The sequence below is a fragment of the Brachycentrus maculatus genome, unplaced genomic scaffold, assembly GCF_059751285.1.
Source record: "Brachycentrus maculatus isolate JH-2025_06_01 unplaced genomic scaffold, ASM5975128v1 h1tg000048l, whole genome shotgun sequence".
NCBI classification, from domain to species: domain Eukaryota; kingdom Metazoa; phylum Arthropoda; class Insecta; order Trichoptera; family Brachycentridae; genus Brachycentrus; species Brachycentrus maculatus.
Genome location: NW_028280802.1, coordinates 1,263,158 through 1,273,376, shown reverse-complemented (window position 1 = coordinate 1,273,376; position 10,219 = coordinate 1,263,158). Strand labels below are relative to the sequence as shown.

The 10,219-nt window shown below is 34.8% G+C and overlaps 1 protein-coding gene across 1 annotated transcript in view; it reads right to left on the bottom strand.

Moving 5' to 3' along the window:
- hiw (MYC binding protein highwire) overlaps positions 1–10,219 on the bottom strand; it is a 166,296-nt gene that overhangs the window by 72,997 nt on the left and 83,080 nt on the right. The window lies entirely within an intron of this gene.

Genomic DNA, 10,219 nt, shown 5'->3' with positions numbered 1-10,219 from the left:
TTCTCTTTAACCGGCTTTTCGTTATCCGGCCCTGGGTCGGTCCCGTCAACACCGGTTAAGAGAGCGTCTAATGTATTTAAGTTGTTTTTCTGATATCAACGCTCATTGATAGATGCCACCATGGAAGCCCAAATACTAAGAAAAAAATATGAATACTCTTCCCAGTAATTTTGTCAAGCAAAATTGGAATAACATATTTCGGATACGGAATCTGATACCAAAGACAAATAAAACTAAACCAGAACACTACTTTTTGAGGGAAAAGTCTATCATTATTTAAAAGGAGACTTGTATCCAAACATCAAGTGGCTTCAATTCTGGTGATTTATGACTTTTTGAACCATTTCTAACAATTTATAGCAGCACTTGACTTTTCTCTCCTAAACGTATGTTCTAATATATTAATTGCATACGGCGCAGGCTGGCTGGGTGGGCAATTCCACGGCATCAGGATAAAACTATATGGTAGATAAATAAATAAAAAAACTAAAGCAATATCGAAATTGACGAACTAACATACTCAACCTTCAATATAGGCAGAAAAGCAGTGCCTATCCTAACTTACCCGCGTGACATATAAAAACGCAACCAGTACCTACAATAATAATAAAAATAATTTTGGATGATTTATATACCGCCATTTTCGTAAAATACTACCTCAAGGGTGCTTATACAGATAAAAAATTATGATATGAAAGAGATAATGACACATAAAAAAATATACTAAAGGAAAGCGTCGTCAATCGGAGTCTGAAGGGGGGAAAGTGGAGCCGCCGTATTATTGCGCCTTCTTCTTGGTTTTCTTGGGCTGCAGCATGGCCAAGATGTTGGGCAGGACGCCTCCCTGAGCGATGGTAGCGTCGGAGAGTAGCTTGTTAAGGTCCCGTCATTGCGGATAGTCAACTGCAGATGGTGGGGGATGATGCTGGTCTCCTTGTTGTCACTGGTGGCATTGCTGGGCATCTCCAACACCTTGGCAGCCAGGTACTCCATGACGGCGGCGAGGTATACGAGCGCACAAGCCCCAACTTTCTCAGCGTAGTAGATGAGAGCTAGCGTGTTTTGGGAGTTTTGAAATGCTCCGGTATTCCACAAAGTTGAATAATTTTATGTATTTTTTAATGTTAGGATATTTTTTCATGAAGCTTTAACAATTAATTGCACAAATTGAAGTTGGAGTGGGCAGTTTTTGGATTGCTATTGTCTGTTGTATAAACTTTATTGGCAAGGTCGTAGAAATGCGTTTAACACGTGTTTTTTCGAGAGTAACTGCTCTCGATAACGATCCATTTCCAAAAAATGTTCGCATCACGGAACAAGCTAACTCGAGTTGCATTACTGTATTGGATTATTGATGCATTTTTCTCAAATAACAGACAAACTTTTTTCACTTTTAACTATTTCAATTTATCACCTGTATTTCTATATGTGCAAAAATTAACGGACTTGAGATGCAAATATCCGGGGGAATCTATTTAAACTTATGGAGCAGCTTCGGCCGGCAGCTGTACAGTGCCAAGCCAGAAGACTAACTCCAATCCTACCTTACTAAGTAGTACCAGCTTACCTTACTATCTACCTTAGCTGCCCTAACTAATTCTCTCTGCAAGCTAGGTACTGATACTCAGCATGCAACAAAACAAAAAATAAATTCTGGTATAAAATTCTATATACGGGATTAATAACTTGACAAATTTCTTAACTATTACCCTCACATATCGAACCTGCGTATTATACGAATATCAATTTAGGTCAAATTCTTGGAAACTCAAAATCCTATGTGCCCTATGCACCATCGGTTGCGGATGAGGGTATGAAATGAAAAATAAAATTATGTTTTTCAATTCCTAAATAAGCGTACTTCGAAGAACATCGCTGGGAGATTGCTGCGCTCACTTCTAAGAGCGCGCCAGACAATTTAACGACATATTATCCGATATGAAAATACTGCTCGTCCTCATAATATTCGCGAAGAAAAATGAAATTTAGCAAGCGTGAAATCATGTTCTGTAGGTAGCCCGTCGGGGTAGGCAGAGAGGAGGGAGGCGCTGCAGAGTGTGGAAATAGACATGTGTTTATTCGCATCTCCCACTCCCGCGCTGACTGACACATCGCCACTGTGCGATCAGAATACCACACTCACACAGTAACACGCAGTGACACGACTCAAGGAACTTGTGATAAAATACTAATATATAATAAGACATGATCCAAACAATACCGATTATATTTAATTCTTTGTATATATTAAATATTAAAATCAAACACTGATTTTTAGAGTCTACTTGTACTTTATTATTAAATAAAAACATAAAAATAAAATTTGTGACAATTGTTTCGCCTTGTAATGGCATTATCAAACTACTGTTCTGACATACACTCCTCGCTTCCTTCATATCCATACATCCAGTCATACATGGTCTCCGATTATGCAGACTTCTGACCACCTGATTTAAGGTTCTGATTGATACTATCGTGCCAAGTCTTTTTCGGCCATCCTCGTGAGCGGGAGCTCGCATTCACCACATATACTTTCTTAGTCTCTCTTAGTATTCTCTCGTTATCCATTAGCTCTACATGGACATACCACCTTAAATAAATTTTGTTAATATTTTCAATTATCCCTAGTTCAGCCTTCATTCCTCTTTTATATCTATGTTTTTAATTCAATGATTTTCATACAATGATTTTCCACACATTCGTCTGAGGGAGCGCATTTCAGCAGCGTTCACTCTGCATATAGGTACTTTACTTAAACATATAAACATATAATAACTAACAGCCGGCTTTTTTTCTTATGTAAAATGTAACGTTTAATAGAAAATCGTTTTATGGAAATAATCACCAATACTTGTTACAACCATATTTGTTTATTAATTTTCCTTCCTTCGAGATGGAGTTTTTTTGCCACCGCGTACTGCATCTCTTACAGTGTTTGTGAGCCACGGATACTTTGATATAGTGTTCATCGTTCTTTGTATAAATTCGGCCAAAACATGATTCATTAATATCCAATACAGTAAGTAGTACGCTCGATCTTATCTTAGGGTCAAAACAATATATGTATTTTATATGTATACGATATACACACACAAGCACGCATTACACGGTGATGAGTCCTGCTGCTATTCAGTATAGGACCAATACATTCACATTGCGGAAAATGATAAACAGCTACCGACTATGCATTACCGAGAAATAATGAGGTCGAATTGATTCGCCAATAGGTAGGTACCCAGAACATCATTTTCCGAACTATGTATAAATGAGACAAAGACTAACAAAGAAACGTAACTTAATTCAAGTTAATTCAATTAAAACATTAAGATATCTATACACACACACACACACATATATATATATATATATATATATATATATATATATATATATATATATATATATATATATATATATATATATATATATATATATATATATATATATATATATATATATATATATATATATATATATATATATATATATATATATATATATATATATATATATATATATATATATATATATATATATATATATATATATATATATATATATAAATATATATATAAATATATATATATATATATATATATATATATATATATATATATATATATATATATATATATATATATATATATATATATATATATATATATATATATATTTATATATATATATATATATATATATATATATATATATATATATATATATATATATAAATTATATGGTTTACAATATGATCAGGTTATCTAGGTCCTGTGTGCCAATACCATCTCAATTGCCTTTCCTCTACCTTACTATTGATTTCAGACTTCCACGGATGCGTATGAATTTTGTATGTACAATATATGAAACATAAAATAATTTTTTGGTAGCAAACTAATTGTATGATCAATATAAGTCGAAATGCGATCCCTCAGACGAATGTTAGGTATGATGATGGATGATAGACGTTTGAACGGTGAAGTAAGGAAAGAATGCAAGGCTGAGATAAGCATTAGCAATCATGTTTAGAAAGATATGACGAGATGGTTTGGACTTGTGGAACGTATGAGTGAGGAAAGACCGAGGAAAACTTGGCAAAATCAGGTATGTCAAATACTTGAAAGCGGCCGGGTCAGGAGTCGAAATTATCGGCGGGTGTGTATGAGGAGACGCGTGAATGTGGAACAGGCTAAGAATGTTTGCAAAGATATGTTTGCAAAAATAAAGCATTTCAATAATAAACAATATAATATTTATTTATTATTAGAAGATAAAACGTTTAAAAAAAAGTTTATTTATAACTTACATTATTAATTATGTATGGCGTTCTATTCTCTTCTGTGCCTACCGCTGAGGGGAAGCGGCGTTATGGTGAGTTGGTTAGTTATATTTATTAATTGCGTGACATTTACTTGTGTGAAGATATTCAACTGACCGCAAATTAAAAGCTCGGTGTTTGTTTTAAGCATTTGAAATTATTAATGACATCCCTTGCTATGTAGATAAGAATGGATCATTATCAGACGGGAGGAATACTCCCGTCTGATTATTATCCATTTCAAATTTATTAGCCAATAAACCATTATCGTGGCAAAAATCTATTGGTATTTAGTTAACACTGTTTACACATGAATTAATATGAAAACACTGTTTATACACATATATATATATATATATATATATATATATATATATATATATATATATATATATATATATATATATATATATATATATATATATATATACTGCTATACAAAATGCCACAGCTTTTGTAAAACATCGTGGCACAATGGATAAATTACACGATGTGTGATTATTGACCAATAAATTAATCTGGAAAATCACAAGACTATCGGTAGCATTTTTATTGAAATCTGTAGAGAAGTAAGGGAGATATTAAGGTTTAAACTTTAGATATTTGAATAAAACGAAAAACGTGCGTTCGCATACGTCATCAAATTTCCGTCATCGAACGTTTTATGACGTCATATGGTTTAGTGTCTATGGTTTAAAGAGCTGTAATAGTAGTAGTGTGGATTGTTTGTTTACCACTACACTATCATTTGTTTTATACAAATATGAAGGGTGGGGGGGGTGGGTAGTAGGAGGGTGGACCATAGTCATCAACAAATAAAGCCGCCAATAATTTAACAATGTTACCAATATTAAAATAAGTCCATCGTTTCTGTTACGTCATTCATTACCAACTTACAAAAACAACGTTTTTACGAAGTCAAATTTTCTAAAAGAAAATTATGAATAAAAATACTGATTATATCGGCTGTTATAAACATAAAACGAGTCTAATCCAATACTTTATAGGTTGAGTATGTTAAATTAGACATTCCCCCCGTCCGAAAATGATCGTGAGTTTGAAGTCTTATTATTAAATGTTTTAAATAAACACGTAGGTATCTTGCTCACGTAAATTTTGAGAGAAAACAGATCGTTGAATGCAATTAAAAACTCTGTTAGACATGAATGATGGAGAAGGATTTCTCAGAGATAACGTGACAATGCCACGTGCGTTTCTGTCAAAACTACAGGATATATTTAAACCCATACATGTTTCATCTCTGACAGGGTGTTGAAATTAGAAAGATGATTTCAATCAGATGAAAATTCTACGGCAGACATTCGCGGAGCGGTTGCGAGCAAGTATTTGAGATTATTCTACAGTATTTCTTGAATATACCATGGAATAACGTTATACTAAGGATGAAAGCAGATTAGATGCAGTTGAAATACAATCCCTCAGACGAATGTGCGGCAAAACGACGTATGATACATGTTCGAATAAGGAAAGAATGCAAGGCTGAGATAAGAATTATCGATAAAATTACGAAAGGTGCGTTGAGATGGTTTTGTACATGTGGAACGTATGAGTGAGGAAAGAACGGTAAAACAAACATACGAGACGAATGCAGTTGGAAAAAGAAGCAGGGAAAGACCGAGGAATCTTGGCATAATCAAGTGTCAAATAGTTGAAAGCATCCGAGTTGGAATAATTCGTCGGCTACCGTTTTGGAGGTCCCGGATTCGATTCAGGGGAGGGGGCAGATAAATAAACGTTTTTTTACTATAATATTTATTCAATATTACCCTGGACTGGTATCTGATGTTAGGGCTGATCACCTTTCCTTTATATGTTAACGGCAGTGATGGGATTCAGAATTTTCAAGAACCAGATCGCCCTCTAGGTACCACCCCTACCCCCTATAATAAATTAGTTTTTACATTTATTTATTTATTTGTTTTTTATTCTGCACATAAACATAAATATTCACATAACAACTGAGAACGCTCTAAATGCTGAAGAGTATATGTATCTTTCACGATATTCTTTTTACTACGTGCAATAACTTAACTGAATTTTTCCACTGTTTTTTTTTTCATCTTACCAATATTTTTTTTCTCTTCGTGAGGTTCAAATATTTCTACAACGAAGCGGACCAAGTAAACCGAGCGTGCTTTGATATATGATCTCAATCGGAATATTGTGTGACAATAACGAACCGGTGCGAACCGGCTGAATCCCACTACTGGTTAACGGTCAAGATAACACTGCGTTTATATGATGCAGTACCCTATGCACCATTGGAGTGCGGATAGGGGTTTGAATGAAAGAAGGAACGACCAATTTTACACTGCATCTTTTCAGCGCATGGTAGTCTTTATGCGCCATGTGCTCATAAAGGTCAAGGTAAATTGCCGGCCAGAAAACACGTACGTTTTACAAATTCAGAATGCGCGCTCTAGTGTTCGAGGAACATGGAATGCAACCTTGCTTGCCCTCGACATGGGCATTGTTTTTCCTCGAAATCAAAAATCAGAAGCGCAGGACCATTTCGAGTTGACGCCGAGACGATCTCATACGTTGAAAAATAGGTTAAAAAATTCATATTAATAATCGTTCTTAGACGTCGTTAGGTGGGGAAGATAACGAAGAAGAAATGGAATGCGACCTTGTTTATCCTTGACCTAGGCATTGCTTTTCTTCCAAGTCTTCTTCGAAATCCAAGAATCAGAAGCGCAGGACCATTTCGAGTTGACGCCGAGACGATCTCATACGTTGAAAAATACGTATGAGACGTTGAAAAAAAGCTTAAAAAAATCGTTTCGAGTGTGTCGAAATACTTGTAACAGATCTGGATTATCTCCAATTAGGAGCTATTTTTTACATTATTTTTTGACATCTCAACATAGATAAAGAAAGGCTGAGATTTACAGGGCTTACGACCGTCATAGGCTGGTTTATGTGATAACTTTACACACGTGTAACATTCACCAATCCTACCCATGACTGACAACACATCTTTATTTGGACCTTTATAATTTTTCTGTTAAGATGATATTCGTCAAGTGGCTGCCGCCAACGTTGATACGCATTTGCGCCCGTTTTATCAATTTGTTTGTACATATTCTGCAGCTGTCTTGTTCACAAATTTCAAATATGATTGACGTGCGACGCCGTTTACAAAAGTTGTAACATCTTCCGATAGGGTGATTAATTTTGCGCCACCCTGTATTTCCAACACCTTGGTGCGCTGTGCAGCGACGTCGAGCCGGATGTGATGTCGCTTCTCGCGTCAAGTGGTAATTAAACTAAGCCAAGCCCGCATACTAGGACCGAGTAAACACTACTCAACCCTAACCTAGAGATATATACAATACATACCTATAGAATAACATACAGCGCACTTCCAAATCTCTCCTTACACAAATTTCAGTAATACGAATTCGGTTTAACACGATTACGGAAGAATGCGGACAATTGTAGAAAATGATATAAATGTAGTAGCTACTTTATAAAAAAAAAACAAACAACGTTTGCAAAGACAGAGTGGTGTGGCGTTCTATTCTCTCATGTGGTGAAGCGGCGTGATGGTTGGTTGGCTATGACGTCTAAAGCGCTGGATTAACCAACTTACCAGTTTCGTGTAATTACGACTATGGTCAGCACGCTCGGCTACAGTTCTGGAGGTCCCGGGTTCGATTATAGAGATTTCATAAATAATGCTTAATAAACCACAGGCGAACTGGGTTCATAAGCTTCTTATTCGCACCTAATGGTGCATAGGGCACTGCATCATATTGAAGCAATGTTATCTTGATCGTTGCTTACACGAAGGCAAGGTAATCACTCCTGCGCTTCAGGGACCAGTCCAGGGTAATATTAAATAAATATTAGTGTGCAAATTTACTAATATTAAATTAAATTTTAATCCACAATTGTAGGGCGCAAACATCGAGTTTATTCCTAAAATTGAAAAATTAGTAATCAACGCCAAAGTAAAGTAAAAGAAAAAATAAATTACATTCTAAAACAATGAAGGCAGTTCAAAAACGTCTGTCACTCTAAATCACTTTAAAACAGAGTTATTGAACATTTTGGAAAATGGTATGTTTTTTATTGACTTGTATGTAAGTTTCTCGCGAATCTTTTCTTGCAGGATAGTTCTAGATTTGCTCTCTACGCCCTTATGTGTATACATAAGATTTACGTTTCTAAGAAAACTGTTTGATGGTATCTTATTTCCACGGCCACTATCGGCGACTGAGCTATCGTACAAAAAGAGATCACACATCCCTTTCCCCACATGATTGTTGATAATATGTACTTAACACGCCTTGTAAACAATAAGTATTTTATATAAAGCTAGGGTGTGAAATGAAAGTGATGAACATATGGCCATATCTAATAAATCTGTAAAAAGTTATACTTAGTGCAATGAAAATTAACTTTCCACATTCTGGTCTATGTATCCTGCCTTCATTCACCTAAAATGTCTTATGCCCTATGTGGCAAAAAAACACATCTATTTCACAATTCATTTTAATCAATGAAATTTCAAGAAAAAGGGAGCTGACGGATAGTTTGACCGCCTTCGTCTAATGGTTACCGTGTTAAGCTACCGTGCTGGAGATCCTGAGTTCGATTCTCAGGGGGGGGGGGGTAAAAGTAAATATTAGTGATTTTACAAAGTAATATTATCCTGGACTGGTCCCTAAAGCGTAGGAGTGATGATCGCCTTGCCTTCGTGTAAGTAACGTTCAAGATAATACTGCGTCAATACGATGCAGGGCCCTATGCACCATTGGGTGCGGATAAGGGATAGAAAAGGGTTATTTTCGAAAAAAAAACTAATTAAAGTATATTCGTAAAATTCCATATTCGCTTGATCCTCGGGTAAGGATCGACAATTAATATAGAGAGGTTCCAATATACTAAATTTTGCCTGAACGGACGCGATATATGTATTGTAGATACTTAGGTATAAAAAAAAACGTTGTATATTAATCGACGCCTGAAAAATGTAAATGTATTTGTGATCTTGAACATTTTCGACATCCGGGATAAAAGTTCACTACGTTGTAGAAAATAGAGGTCGAAATTGTGACCGCGTCAGGAATAATTTGAATATATCCTTTATTCAAGGACAGGACGTACGTTTTGGTCAAATCGTCACCTGGATGCAAAACTATCCTAACCGAAACTTTTAAATGTGAGTTCTCTCCAACCTTTAGTACCTAGTATCATCTTTTGAAAATTTAGATTAATAATGTTTAAATAACTATTTATTTAAGTTAGTACAACAAAATCAATCGCACAAAACACGAATAAAACGAATTTAGCTAGTGTGCAACTTATGTTAGTTCTGCTTTTAGGTGACGAAAATTTATATCTAAATTGCAAACGACGATTTCTTGGAAGAGACATAAATTATAGTAATAGTCAGTGGACAATACCCAAACATTTCCAGCACTCGAAGATGCGAGTAGCGTTCATAAAATGCATATGCCCACTTTGGGAGCAGATTCAGCCATCAAGGGCGGACGTGACATAAAGAAACAAAAGAATGTGTTTTTGTCCAAATATCATAAACACGCCAATTTAAGGAGAATTCCATATAAAAAATAATATCTTATTAATTCTTGTCGCGTTGTACCTAAAGTCTCGTACTCAAAGTCGATACTAACACTACTCGTTTCGCTATATTTTTCAAATTTCCATTTATATATATATATATATATATATATATATATATATATATATATATATATATATATATATATATATATATATATATATATATAATATTAAATATATTTATATAATATTAAAATTTTAATCTACACTTTCTCTATGGTTTGTTAATTTACGAAACGTCAGCTTTTCTTCCAAACAGTTGGTAGGTACTAATATACTCTTTTTATA